Here is a 16117-nt window from a genome sequence, read left to right on the forward strand (position 1 = left end):
CTTAGGTTTTACTATTTCTGACGTGAGATTTATTCTACTGATTTTGTTGTGTCTATGATTTGGGATTTATTCTACTGAATAGACGTTTTAAGTACGATTCATTTCTTATTGTAGAACTTTTTCCAAATGTATTAGATGTAACCAAGCAAGTGTCCTGAAACTTTTAGGCTGGGTTGTACATAGTATACATCCTTTGTTCTTTGTTATATCTCCTGCGCGTGTGACATTATAAATTATCAAGTTTGATTAGATTGGAGTATGTTTGAGTTATATAAGATGAAGAGCAAATCGTTGCTTCTTAAAGTATTTTTGGTCTCTAGGTATATAAATTATGACAAAAACAATAGCTTCATGATTAAAAGAATCTGTGAATGTTGAAACACAGAACACCTATAGATAGCAACAAGTTCTGCTGTTAAAGATCACATTTATCATATGAGAGTCCATTCACCACTTGTTATGGCTTATTTTGTTCCTTACCTTGTTAGTGTTGTTGACTCTGCTCATGTGCAGTTGAAAAATCTTTTACTCTTGACAGGATAGTTCAACAAACTAGAGAAACTATTAAGTTTGAACAAAGCATAACGTTTCATATATTTTAAACGAGTTGTAAGATACAGTGGATAAGGCTAATATAGGGATATAAAAATTGCAGAGGGTGATAATAAAAGCACAGTTGAAAATCAATAGATCACTAATACGGTTAACGTACTGTTTACCTATATTTTAGGAAGCTGATTTATAGGTGTATTCAAGATTTAAAGCCCTCCTTACCTTTTCATTATCTCCTCTGTCTTATCGCTTTTTGTTAAGACTCTTAATGTGCCATTTCTAATCGTTTTACTTTATGGTAATAGAAAATACAAAATCGATATACAGGTTTAATTTATGAGTACATCATTTGACTCTTTTAGACCTGGTGCTCGCCATACTAGATTTAAATAGGACCCTTTATTTTCAACTTGCAATGGACAGTATTTCAGGACTTACAGAGTTAAAAGCACATATTATATTACTTAAATATACATCAACCAGAATATTTTAAAAGGATACATTGTGCCTTATTTTCCTAAAGAGTTTGCGACGTCGTTCTAAAATGAGTTTTCCTCAACCCTGGAGCTAGTGACCCTAGTGTCCAAAGCTCTTTCCTTGGAGCAATTGAGAGCATTCCGTGAGTGAGGCAAACCCAATCAATGTTAATGGGAAACAAGAGCATTACAAGGAGGACTGCACTGTTATAGCTAACTCTAGAGCTGTGTAACTGTTGTACTTTCTTCTTCATCTTCCAAACCACAGCGGGATAGTTTGCGGAGGTAAAGTCATCATTCATGCCCTGGTCGCCTTGCAATTGGATTTAGACCCTTGTTGTCAGTAGTTCTGCCTGAAGATAGATAGCATGTAGATATTTGAACCTACAAGATTGCAACCTTTCTATTACTAACGTGCATATTCAGTCAAGAGACTGCTTTAACAGATTGTCTGTTAAACTCTTCATATCAATCCATATTATGCACGTAATATGTCCACCTGAATGAACCCTAAGATCTCTTTATTAATTATTTACAAAGTCCTCAGACGTCCTCTTGACTACTATCACGAGCACCTTACACGTGGATGTATTCATGGATAAGATCACAATCTTGCCACCACACACGCTCGTTTCTATACAAGGTTCACCCGTGACGTATACTCAGCTGGTCTTCAATCGGTGCGAGTTTCTAGGATGCAACGCACAGCTCACAAGGAAAGTTTCTCCTTGTCGACGTCATTAACCGTCTCACGTTTGATCCAGGGAAATTAGACGCTCAAACCCGAGCATTGGCTTCGTTGTCACGAAACATTCCCCTACACGCCGCCGAACAGATACATACGTAGCACACGCTGTGAAACTGGCTCTCGCGTAAATTCGTCGAGTGTTTCTAATTTCCTCGAGTGCGCCAGCCCAGACATCAAAGGAACGCTTCTAGGGTTAATCAGTGCACGGCAGCGCGATCATGAGTACGTTTACGCTCACATTTTCCGAATTTGTAACGTGAATTAACGCAGCATCTCTATTTCTTTCCGATGTCAGCCAGTTTAGCGACGACGCATATGCGCGCTTCGAATGTGGATCTTGCTGTCGCAGTCGTGGTGCATTTGATGCTTCTGAGGTGACTCAGAAACTGCCTGCATAGAATGTGACTGTGTTTAAATTAATATTTTGCAGTGTCAATGATAGACACTTAACGCAACGACACGTATACTCCTAACAAATGTTGATGATTTTGCAATATAGGTATTTGGTTTTTCATATTTTCTACTTTTTTTAAGAGTTCAGAATGTGTCATTAATAGAGAAGGTGTAGGAGAGAGTAGGTAATATATCCAGGAAGCAGAGGTATTATCTCCGACGAAGATTAGTTGGATACCTCCAATGGATATTGTCACTATCACCACCACCTTTTTTGTACTTCTTCGCGGTGTGATAAAGGGGCAGGGATGGCAGGGGAGTAGAACGTTCTGGCGTCACTAGTACCACTAGTAGGGGAATAGGGATCAGGAGCAGGAGTGGGGGAATGACGCCGTCCGATCACGTGATGTCCTCGCGCGATGCATGTGGCGGTTGAACAACATTTTTCCTTCACTCCTATTCCCCTACTCACATTACTAGTGACGTTAGAACGTTCTCAAACTTAAACCTGTGACAGTGACAAATAATTTCAAATAATGATGAATCTTCTACATTTCCTAAAGGAATTGTGTTTTTGGACTATTTACGAAAGGAATTTTATAAATCTCAAAATTATTGTATTTATAGTTCACATTGTTAGCAGTCATTAAATGTATAGTCGAAGCATAGTTGTTACTATTACCTCCTGAGCTGTTCTACTACTCTTATCATCTATAATTAAAAGCTAAATGACTTTCGTACTTGGAGTAGTTCTTTAAATGAGTTTGTATAACACTATGGATATTCCATAAGACCATCGTCATCACTGAGAGATCATAAGATCCTCTGGTTCAAAGTTTAGAGCTTTGGATTTTCTCATCTGTTGTAATAAGATAACGTGCCGTGACCACTGGGGTCGGCCAGAATGGAGCTAAAGTAGAAGACTTAAGTCCAATGAGAATTTAGTGAATGGCCAAACACAAACTACAGTTGTTCTTCGATGTTTGAACTCCTGCCAGACATTAAAAAATAGTGACCTGATAGTCCCAGTCTATGATAAAGTTTCGATTCGAAGCATTATTTTACATAATAGCAACATTTTTGTTACTACTATTTTTATTATTTTGTTAATGTACTTGTAATTGTTATGTAATTTTTATTAGCTGAGCAGCTAATAAAATCTCGAAATGCTTTAAAAAACATTTTTAATGTATTAGATTCAAGATTTTTCAGAATCATCAAGAAGTTCTAAAAAATTATTTAAAAAATACCATAAAATTTTAGAAATGTAAATATGTTTTGTTAATTTTTTAGGAACATATAAAACTATAAAAGCTAGAAATATCTATTTTATAGCCATAAAAGCTGAAAAAAGTCGTCTTTCTATCATGTTCATATTTTTTTAACCCGAAGAAAAGTTAGGAAAGATTAATTATAAACAAGCTATTTAAGTTTCCTATTTCCCTCAACCAAGTCTCATAAATTTTCACGAAGTTTAAACAGCGAATACGGTTACTTTGACATCGAAGCTTCATTATTTTTTAAAAGCCCACCAACCGTGTGCCAATTCAGTCACTGTAAAAGTTTAGCCGAAACTTAAAATCCGAAAAGTTGACAAATACGAAACTTTCTGGGGAATGTTGCATACGTAAATATTTGAGCAAACTTTCGCACAAACGAATACTGGAGGGCGAAGGAAAGTTTTAAAGACGATGAATACGAGACAACGCACACTATTTTCATCCTCTCGTACAAGGGGCTTGTTATTGAACAGTAGGCTTGTCATTCTGAAGCAAATTTCCTGGTAAATCAGATTCCGTCCAAGCTTGCGCTTGACGTGTTTTTAAAAATTGATCAATAACAATATGTGTTTCTAAAAATTGATCATAATCATTAGTTCATTGGAGGTGTTGGTATATCTATCAATGTCTGAAGAATTCAAAATTGCATGAAATTAAAAACATTAATAATTTAATTTAATTATCTCTGTGACATTTTAAGTAGTCAATACGTAGATGATAGTCTTCCTTATATAGTTCTAGAGAATTGAAAATGAATAACATATGAATCTGATTACCAGGATTGCCATTTGTCGGGACAAAATGTCTTTCCTTAACATCATAGAGCAGAGGAGTAGGGGTAACGCAGGCAGCGCAGTCAAGCACTGTGCAGTACCCCCACTCTTCAATTCTATGGTGTCACTAGAAGACATTTTATCTTGGCACTTGGCAATACTGTTCAATATACATAAAAACTTGTGATCAGGTTTCGCTTACTGGACCTGCCTTCTAATATATTAGCTTCTATAATGCACTTTTGTAGTCTGAGAAATAAGTAATTTCCAAATCTGCAAAATTCACCATACTAGTCACAAGTTAACATCCAATTAAAATGTCAACTTATTTTAATCTCTGAAAGTTTCTCCATTTTACAAAATTTGTTGTTTAGTCTCCCTAATATCTTCTTTCTTCAAGACTGTTTGTGTTATTCAAACAGCAGGCTGCGTCAAATTAACTACTCTCCACAGATTCCCCATCGATTTCAATACCGTCTGCGTATGTGTCAGAGTGCAGTTCTTTAAATCCGCACGGTCGAAACCGCTCAAGCGATTCCTTGAACCTTTTCAGACGGCTGCATACTTTTCCCGCTGCAACTCCAACCGAAGGAGTCGAGATCAAGGTTGATTCCGTTTCGGAACCGAACGCTGGCAAAAGTTCCTAAGAAATCTGCAATTTATGGCAGGCAGTTCCCGATATTGAAACCGAGTCTTTTGCACACGCATTTTTCGTTTACATAAACCGCCGCCGCCCCACCATCTCCTTGCTCCTCATATTCAGCCGATTTCCTATCAGCCTGGCCGTGTCCTAAGAATTGGTGGCGCGGGATCGTGATTGCAACGGTCTTTCGCCTGTTTGCAGAGCGTAGGATCAGATAGGAGCGCGAATATAATGCGGAGAGGTTGTTGAAGCGAGGTTTCTGGAACTCTGCGTGAGAATCTTTTGTTGATTGCCAGAGACATGGCATCCAAAGGATGGGATATTAAGGCTGTTAAATGGGCTAAAGAATTGTCACGTTGTGTTGTTCATGTTAAGGGTGACGTGACATTGGGTATATCTAGTATTGTGTGGATGAATCAGTTCACAGAGGCTATTGGAAAAATTGTTGAATGCAGTAAGGGTTTTAGTATAAAAATGTGACAAAGTAAAATCAACAACTTTGACTTCTAAAGCGGGGTTTTTCAACTAGGGGTCCTGGCAGAGAGTATTGGAAGCCATGTGAAGGAAAGAAAGGTGAGGATTAAAAAAGAAGCGATGATAGCAAAACATGAGAATAGGAAAAAGGAAAGGGGAAGGAAAGCCATAAAGATGAGTATAGTTTAGAGGAGAATCACGAGCCAGAAAAGGTTGGAAAACCCTGTTTCAAAGAACCACATTAAAATCTCAGTACTACACTTACAATGACCTACAAAAGCTTTTGCACCTTAATGTACAATTGGTAACAGACGAGGTAGGAGCTAAAATGTATCACAAAATGAAGAAAATACGTCACACGCTTGTTGGGGAAGCTATTTCTATGCATTATTTCATTATTAGATATTCGTGCGTGCGATACTACACAGTGTATGAATAAATCGATGATACTGTTCTCTGATTTTGAATTCTAATCGGTAGACTTAGGTCCATACCTAAACTTTCCTTACTACAAATGCATTAGTAACATAGCTTATGTGTCCTATGCATTTCTTCTAAGTAGCAGTATCTTTGAAACGTTTCGCCACTGCAGGAGGAATTTTCCTACACGCCACTTTTCTACTTTTATGCAAATATAACCTTTGATTAAGCCTGACTATCCTCGTGTCTAACTAAGGTAGGGTTTGTCATAACACAAGTCTATTAGATCTCGATCTAGGTCCAGGTCTAGGTCTAGGTTTAGGTTTAGGTTCAGGCTTAAGTCCAAGTCTAGGTTTAAGTTCAAGCTTAAGTCCAGGTCTAAGTTTAGATTCAAGCTTAAGTCCAGGTCTAGGTTTAGGTACAGGTCCAGATCCATGACGGGACGCTCTCATCCCTTTCTCTTCACTTTTGGTAGCTCCTGCTTCGTCTCATCTCTCACTTCTATCAATCGTCACATTGGTATGAAACTGATTAAAGTAACAATACAATTGTGTTAGAGGAAAGGACATTTTTCAGCTGATTTCATTATACTTGCTCTATCAGCATGACTTCAGAGATGATAGTTAATTAAGTATCATGGTTTTTAGGTGGTAATGAAATTTAACTTTAAGTGATCAGCCATATATAGCATAGGGTTTCGTATATGGGAGTAAAAGGGTTCCAATACAAATATTTGTTGTTCAGTTTCTTAATAACAGTTACTTGAATCGTTGTTGGGTTGACAAAGGAGAATAAATTCTAGAGTTATACTCTAAGTCTTTCGTCAAAGTTCTTTAGACTTTTCCCTGCGATGCCATTTTGAGGCTAACAATTATTGTCAGTGGAAAGTATTAACAAAAGATTATATTTGCATCAGATCAACATTTCAGACTGTTTCCTAGCATTCATCAGTATTAGTACTGTTACAAGAACCTCACACTGAACTATGAATAAATAACAGCGCGCGAAAGTGGTTTATAGACTCTTATGATTCAGTTCAGGAATTCGACACGTGAGCAGTTTGGAGCACGTTTATTTGACTGAGGATCTCCATCGGTTCGTTTTAAAGAAATAAAAGCCGGGAATTTATGATAATTCTAATGCTACTTCTTGGTCGCTTCTTCGAATGGGCCATGAATTTCAAGTATATTCGTCGAGAATACGAGAGCATTACCGCAGGAAATATCCGACTACATACGTTCAGAATTCTCATGCAGCGTTTTCATAACGCGACACGTGGAGCAGCATTTTTATCTCGGATTTCGGGATATTCCGCAAACAATTACGCAAAATTGATTTCGCTGAATTCAGTTTCCTCGAAGCGGCGAACACGACGCGTTGCGAATTAAATCGGAAGCAATTTTTGCTTTTCGAATAGTTATCCCTTTATGCAAAAAGACAGTTCATTTATGCCCAGGAAAAAAGAGAGAAATGGAAATGCTCGACGAACTTTGCACGTTGTGAAACACATTTCTATAATTACAATTATAGAAGATACTCTCGCAGTTTATTTTTTATTGTGTATAATTAGGGATTGTGTGCGATGTTCATGAAGATTATAAAAAATATGTAGAAGAATCTTTGGTTTCTAATAAGTGATGTAAAAAATGATTGATCTACATATAAAATAACATAAAAACTAACATAAAAAATATGAATTTTTACTCTCTTGTCGTGCTTCGTTACTTATCTTTTTATTTTAAAAAAATAGTATTTTATATCTCTAGTTCTAGAATATCCTGTATATTCAATGCTCTTAGTATAGATTTTAATGAAATTTATAAAATTCAATTCAAAGATTTCCGACTCAAAAAAGCCACAGCAGTATTAAACATAACGCACGTAGAAAGAAATTTTCAGGAAGAGACTAGTTGAAGCTAGAAACTTATAAATTAACGTTTTCGCTGACTCATAATCAGTTCGAAACACTTAAGAGGTGAAAGTTAAGGGAGGAACAAGACGATCGATGATCGATTAACGCTTAACGGGGAATAATAGGAAGTTCTGTAATGAATTCGTTATAAGTGGTTGAACGATTCCCGAAATCAGTAGGGGTGCAGAAGAGTTGCTCGACGAGAAACCACCCCTTGCGTGCACGTCCAAACTTTAATCAATTCCCATAGTTCGAGTATGGAGGGCTTCATTTCTTTAAAATGCGGAACGAGGGGTTAGAATAAGTGTTTTTGAAATGTGCATTCAATTACCATTTTCAAAATCAATAAACTGAATTCCTGTTACTCTTGCTTACGTTAGATTTTTCTATTATTCATTTTACTTTTAATTGTCTGTCTCACCTGAATTACTTCATTCCTAAATATTTGGTTTGGGAATCGGAATGTTGTCATTTTTATTATCGTTGTTAATACTTTCTGATCACCATTAACATTATTTTTGTAATTCAATATGAAGATTGTATTCATGTATTATTTATGTTTTATATTTTATGGGAATTTGTTTTATGATTATTAATATGTAAAATTATATATACGTAGAATATATACAACTTAAACAGTAATATCATTCCGAGGTGATACGTTTTTGTTTTAATGAAAGCAAAACAGCAGAAGTGATAATATATTTAAATGAGCTACGTATTGAATGTAGCAAACAATAGTAGAAAACGATGAAAGGAAATACATATCGTTAATAAAATATAAAACACAAGTGATTTACATAGTAATTGAACGTTTTGTTTCCTTAATAAATTAATAAATAAATAGAAACTATTGTAAACAGTTTCCTTACCATGGATATATTTGGGAAATATTTCCTTTCAAATACTCCATTCTGGATATTCAAAAATTTACCTCTAATATACCTGCATAATTAAAGATCTAAATCGCCAAATCTGACGATCTCAGAGGTTAGCTAATGGTTACCGCCATTTTGCCAGGCATCTTGGTCACGTGATATTAATTGGCGTGGGAGTGTAGCCTGCAGAAGACTGATAGTATTTTGGCTGTACATACCTACTATAGTCTCTCAGGTATAACGATCCATAATAATTTTCTAAGATCGATGTGCTAATCTAAAAAATAATTAATAGCTAATTCAAATCGCATAGCTATTTTTCTGTACCAACTATAACCTAAAAAGAAGCTTTGAATGGCATAAAAAACGAAACACGACAAAACATAAAATATTATTGCATCGAACCGTACTGCATCGATCTGCCTAACAACACCTAGCAGCGAGGGGAAGAAAGTGCATCATCAATTGGTTAATGCAATTTCCGCATGTAATTACAATTTCACTCTTGTGCGAGACAAAAACAAACTCAGTCAACAGTCTCGTAATGGATTAACTACATCCACGTAATTGATGGTGGGGCGCCGTCCCATCCAAGTGACACATTTCGACTTTTCCCTTTATTTTTCACGCTTCGCCGGTATCGGTAAAAATACTCTGTAATTAAACAGCCGCCGTGATTAGAGCTCGATAGCTTATCGGTAATGAACGCGAAGCAAAGTTGAGGGCGGCGGTCGATGTTGCTGCGATTCACCGAGGCTGCCAGAGATTTTTGCAGATACGCGGCCCCTGACAACGGTTTAACCTCGCTTGGGCGTGATTAAAAATATCGCGATAGTCCCTCGCGTGACTGCTTTATGTGATCAGCCGATCGTAGGTGTCGTCGATGGACGGAACGAGGCTTTATGATACAAAAGATTGCAACTTTAGATGTGTAACCTGCCACCAGTGACAGTTGCTTTTAAATAACTATTACATACCTCTTTTTTAGCTTTGTATATTTTTTTACATTTAGAAAGAGCATCTATTTCCTTCGTTTTTGTTTCTAGATTCAAATTTTAAAACCTTGTGAAACATTATTTTTCATTTTTTGAACTTCTTTTGTTTTCAGTTATTTAATTTCTGTAATGGTTCATTTCAAAATTAGAGTAGAGTAAAATTCAGTTTTCGCAATGGAAATATCCTTTCAGTAAATATGTCTGTAGAATTTTCTGTATCAACTTCTTAAGAGACAAGGCTTGTTAGCATAATCAATTTACTCCATGTTTTCCCTGTCTTTCGGAAAAAAGGGAATGGGATAAAATTTCATTCTACAGTTCATTCGACACAAAATTCACTCTATTCTCCTTTCTAACACGATTTTCCTTTGTTTGAGCATATGTATGAAAGCCAAAAATTATCTCTGTCCTTTGAGAAAATTGAATTTAAAAATTCATTAAGTAGGTACTCGTGCACACAACTATTACTTGGATCTCACTATGTAAATTCTACTATGATAATGCCAAAAGAGCTATCAAATGAATATTTATTGATTAAAGTCATGAATATAAAATCGCATCTATTAATTTAAAAGTCAATCTTCTATTTTAAACATCCTCTATCGTTTCATGAATGGAATTAATAAATAATGACTTCATAAATGGAAATAAACTGATGCCGAGGTTTATACGACGTAGGTTCTCAAATTCAATTTTATTGACAAGCAATTCCGTTTCAAAACATATTTAATTCCATTGGCTACATATCTTTGTATAATAAATATTTTAGGTTTATGGAATTAATTTTTTTTTTACAAAAGAATGTTGCTCCATTTGTATACCAGTCATGTAAGTTTCATGAAAAAAGTCATAATTATGAAAAAATTAAGCTTGGAAGTAAAACGTGAATCCATAATGGCAAAAAATTAAATAGTGACTAATGAGTTATTCAGTTTAAGCAAAATATAATTGAAGTCACAAAGTCGAGTAATTATAACAATAAAAATAAGTCAAAATTCTTGACTTCACTTTTTGAAAACTCTAACTTTGATTTGTTGATAATCATAAAAGGAAAATAACCTCTTTTATGCTTACGTCTTAAGCCTCTGCCACTTTTCTAATAGCAGAGACTCTCAGGTTTGGAGAACGCTAAGGAATTCTTCCTCTAATGCGTTTTTAAAATTCATTCGAATTCCACTACTTAAATTAAAACGTAGAGACTTCTAATTTCTTCTTAAACCTTCCATAAAAATGCTCATCTAATCTACATAAATTTCCTTTAAGCACACCTAACCTCTAAAATGTAGAGGTTAAAGTCTAAACTTTCTCATCCACTCATCAAAGCCTATAGTTCCTGTCTATTCTCGATCACAAAACGACCATGCAGTTCATATGCACATCTTTTTTTACCAAACCCAGCTCTTTGTGATCGTTTCTTTTGAAATCGATTACGGTTAAGCGGTCCCCAAGATTGATGGCCGAATGATACGCAGCGCCTGTTGAAATTCGCGAACGGTTTGTTGCCGTTTAAATTCGCGGGACTCATGGATCGACCATGTCGAGCAATATTCTGGGGTCAGGCAAGCGAACTCGTCCGTATAAAACACTTTGAAAGTGACACAAATTAGCTGAAACACGAATACCTAGCCCCTCGCCCCTTCCGCAGCAAGAAGCGATAATGTTGCGCTGTATAGGCGAAATTCGGTTGCGTTAGACGAAACGACCGTGTATAAATCGCCCCTGCGTTCCGTTGACACGCGTATCCATGCAATTTGAACGAAATAAACGAACATCGCCGAGCAATTTGAGCATTCTTCCGAAAGTTGCGACAGTATAACATTCGTTTGAATCAGTTCTCGCCCAGATTTTTATACGAGGGAATTAGTAGTTGCAGTCATGGCGCGGGATTGATGATGCATTATGACAATAATGCGCGAAATATCGTTTGGCGGGCTTCTATGAACGGCGTCGCGGGTCACTCTGTTGGAAATACGTAATTGTTTTCTGGAGTTCAAAATTTTTAAACACTTAAGCACGCACTGACTTTTTAAAATTTTCACGGTTTTATATTTTCCATTTCCAGCATCCAAGCTCTCAAATTTACTAATTTTCAGACATTTGTATTGTTATCAGAATTTCAAATATTAAAATTTTCAAACAATCGTTTTCTGCAGTTTTCAAATATGCCTAAGCATGTACCTAATGACAATCGAAAATCGACAATTTTGTCGCTCTAAAGTCAATTACAAACTAAATCATTTTTCTTTTTCATTTTTTAAAAAGGTTTCAAGGGATACACATAATTTATAATCAACCATTAGATCAACAAAATTGTTGGTCACCGATTGTCGGTAGGTGTGCGCTTAGATTATTCAAATATTCAGATTTTCTAATTTTGAAGCTACATTGAGCAACTAATTACTTAATGTTTGTACGTTCAAAATGGATCAGAAGCTACCTCCTATTTCCTATGATAACGCTTGAAGCGGTCCACAAGATTCAGATTTTCTGTGTACGTTAGGTAAGAACAATATTATAATTTCAGGGATTTTAGTACCTGAAAATGTGTTACGAATTAGAAACTCAGTATTCAAAATAAAAAGACTTACTAGCTACTTGTTATGTATAATTATTATAACATGTCTAATACACAATATTTTAATATGATAAAAGAAAAAATACTACGTAGCATAATGTAGATACTTATAAGATTATTATAGAAAAGCGCATAGGAACAAATTTCGAAGGAAGGCTCAAGTGCAAATTATTTAAAATAAAATTATTCTTATTGTTATGTACTTCGACACGCCGAGAGGCGCGCCACCTTCTTGTTTTGGTGATCGGTGCACCTAACCTAATAGACAGTACCGAATATGGCGTAATTGAGATAACCTGTGTGTCGCGTGCTATTCACTTCTCAATGCTAATTTACATATACACTAGTAATAACTTCACTAGTAATCCTAATTAAGAAATATAATACTGTATAAGGTTTATATCTAAGTTTAATTAATAAAATACACGACACTTATGTATCATACGAAATAATCTGTCTATTATTTACCAGTGTTAAATTTGTCTTCAATTGAAACTCATAAAATATTATATTTGTCTCTTGAACTTTCTTGTATCTTGAATGCGTTTCCAGAAGTGTCAAACTTTGAAGGTTACTTCTCTGAAACTCATTCTATCACGAAAGAAAACACATTTCTTATTTTTGTTTGCTCCACATAACTTTAAAGATCCAAATACATTAGGCAATGAAAAATTTAACAAATTTGTATTAACCTCATTTCAGGTACAAATTACCAGTAACACTAATAGCTAAATAGGTGCACAGAAGTTCGTGAAAATTATTTAAAAATTTAATTAAAGACACAAACTATAGGTAATCTATATATTCCGTCATTACTATCACTCAAAATGATAATATGAGCCGTTTTTTATGAAAATGGAGAATTCTATTGTCCTAATTAATGAAATATTTAATTAAATAGGAACTAAAATAATCTGAAATTAATTTTTTATTAAAAATGGAGTTGTCCCTCTTTCATAATAAAAGATTCACATTGCAATTCACATTGATTCCTAATTCAAAACATTATTTAAATAATTGTGAAACCTACCGTACTATATTCTTTATCTTTTACTTGTCTTCTCTACATTTACATTCATTTCTGTCCAGTTCCTTCATCTTTAATATCAATGACCCTTCCTACTTGGAATCTCTGACTCGCTATTTATTACCTTATGACAAGTATCTGAAAACTGTCACGATTCACCTCTTTGTAAACCAATATTATACATTTCATTTAAACGAAGGGATGCATAAATCATTTTCTGACAATCGTATTTCACGTTATCTGGTAAGGCTGCTTCAATTCCATTTACCAACGCCTTGACATTAAACATACGAAACGACACTCCAGTTATGACGAGATTGACGACAGATTTAATCAACTTCATTATGATCGACGTAGAAATAATATCCACCCAGTACGCGTTCTTTATTAGCGACACTCGAAGGTGGAGGGAGAGTTCCTCGCGGCTGAAGAACGTTCCTCGCGTCGGACCGGATATGAATTTCATATTTTACGATAATACCGCGGGATGTTCTTAAAGTAAACGAATCTTGGCCTGCCGCAGTTTTCACGTAGTCGAAGAAAAATCGTACTCACTCTTGAATTCCGTGGTACGCGAGCAAAACGACCTTTTATATCGATTCCTATCCGAACCCCGCCGTTCATCTCGTCGTAAATATTGGAGATTGAAAAAGCGGGGATAAATCGTAACGCAACGTTTAATCCTGGCCTCTTCCGAAAACTGACTTGTTCGATCTTGCGTCGAATTTCGTTTTACGTTGGTTACACGCGGAAAGCCTGGCGAATCTGTTTCGAATCGATGCGGTGGTAACGTTTAAACAATTTATAAAATCGGGTTAGAGGAAGTATCACTTTTTTAAAACTCTTTTTTGGTTCCTTTTGGATGGCTGAAATGGAGACAATTGGTGATGTTGGAAAATATGACGAATCAAAATTTTTCGAGAGGTTTTGTGTTTTAATATAAATTCTGTAGAAAATAGTAGAAACTGATGAATAGTTAAATTCACGATTTAATATCGTTGCAGTTCAAAATATGTCTAACTTCGGGCACATTATCTTCCATGACTTAATACATTTTAAACAGAGGAAATATGATCGTTGAATTTTTGAGTATTTCCGAAGTCATCAAACCAAATGTTTTTAAAAGCAACACTTTTGTGAAACTTGTTATACAAAGAGCCTTGTAGATTCGTTCAGTTTTGAAAAGAAAATTCTGAACTTTTGTTAACATTATTATAACTTAAATATTTTGAACATCTATTTAGAATTTAAGAAATTTTATGCATTAACTTTGTATATGACTATGAAATTCTTGTTAATGTAGACAACATTTATTTAAAATAGTCTTTTACATAGCTCACGTTTCGACTGAAATAACGTGGTGCAAAAGGATATGCTTAACTCGTATGAATAAGTAATAAAGGAACGATAATAATGTGAGGAGTAAGAATTTAAATGAGATATACGAGCAAGTAGAAGTGGTGCTGCTATGGTCAGACGCGATATCTAATCAATGGAATACGAGCAGGAATACATATGTATATTTCCCTTCTATTTTTCATATCTAAATTGCTCTGAAAATTATTCTGAGTAGATTATTATTAAAACTGATAAGAATTTACAAAATGTGTATAAATAGTACTTTTATTTAAAATTCGTAATAAGAATACTAATAATTTGGATGTCCATTATTTCTTCAAATAAAGTTATAAGCTATTCATTTTTCCAACGTTATTTAATTTAAGAATATTATGTTCTCGTTCGTAAGATTTTAAACAAATGTTTATTATAAATTTTTAACGAAGGAATTCTATTATTTAAAATATATTGCAATTTTAAAAAATTTAATACGCAATTATTTTGTATTCTTTTTCCTTTCATAAATTCTGTAATTTCGTCAATAGCTGCACAACATCGTATGTGCACATAGAATAAACTCATTTTGAATATGGAAGTATTGAGTCCACAGAAAATATTATTCAACCTTAAGCGTTTAAAAAATTTCAATCGTTGAAACAGAGCAAATGAAAGTTGCCTTCGCCCCAGTTCTTTCTGTTTCTTTAAAAACGCATTTCTATAGAAAAATGTAAACTTTATGCATGTACAGAGTTTCTCTTAATCGAGTGAAACAAAAAGAAATCGAAAATATGGAATAAAATTTTTTCGTAATGCATTTCCATAGTGAGGAAATTGAGTTTGAACTTTTACCAGGCAGAAACACACTAAAGTACAGTTTCAGAAATAAGAAAGATACAGAAGGGAAAATGGAAGGGGGATCTTCGTAGTCAGACTCGACTATGAAGTAAGCGAAAAGCGTTCCTCTTATATCTTTGCAATTCTCAAATATCTAAAACGGTACTTCAGTGTGTTAATACTCGACGAAATAAATTTCGTTTTGTGTGTTAATACTCGGCGAAATAAAATTCAGGTTCAATTTTCCTCAAAATTAAACGCGTTATGAATACACTCTTTTAATATTTTATATTCACGATCGTTCTACTGATACTATAGGTTACGATAGGCGCATTCACAGATTGCTCTTGCCGCAAAAAGCAACCTTCAGTAGCCACAGTCCGCAACTAATAGCTGGAGCAACCGCAACGTAGCAATCATAACAGAGTCGCGGTCGTTAGTGTGAGTGGATAAGACTATATGATCTCAGAATCTGTCCTCCACCCCTTTGCTCTTGTGTCTGCTCTTAGGCAGAATAGCCAGATTGTGGGATAAATAGTAGAGTAGAATAATAGATAGAAAAGTGGGGGGACCACAAGCAATATAGACAGATGCCAGGTATGTCGTAGCGTAGAAGAGTGGGGGTACTGCAGGTAATATAGACAGATGCCAGTGACGTCATAGAGTAGAAGAGTGGGAGTAGTGCACGATATCTGACTACAGTGCGATTTTCCAGAGTTGAATCCTGGGCGTCGAGCAGCCAGCACATGGCCCAGCAGGGACCCAATACTAGTTGCGTATTTTAAGCAACGTTGTCAGA

General features: G+C 35.2%; 1 protein-coding gene across 1 annotated transcript in view; it reads left to right on the top strand.

The window, feature by feature from the left end:
- LOC143181714 (uncharacterized) overlaps nucleotides 1–16117 on the top strand; it is a 181124-nt gene that overhangs the window by 96871 nt on the left and 68136 nt on the right. The gene's annotated exons all lie outside the window — the stretch shown is intronic.

This window comes from Calliopsis andreniformis, chromosome 7 (assembly GCF_051401765.1).
Source record: "Calliopsis andreniformis isolate RMS-2024a chromosome 7, iyCalAndr_principal, whole genome shotgun sequence".
Taxonomy (NCBI): domain Eukaryota; kingdom Metazoa; phylum Arthropoda; class Insecta; order Hymenoptera; family Andrenidae; genus Calliopsis; species Calliopsis andreniformis.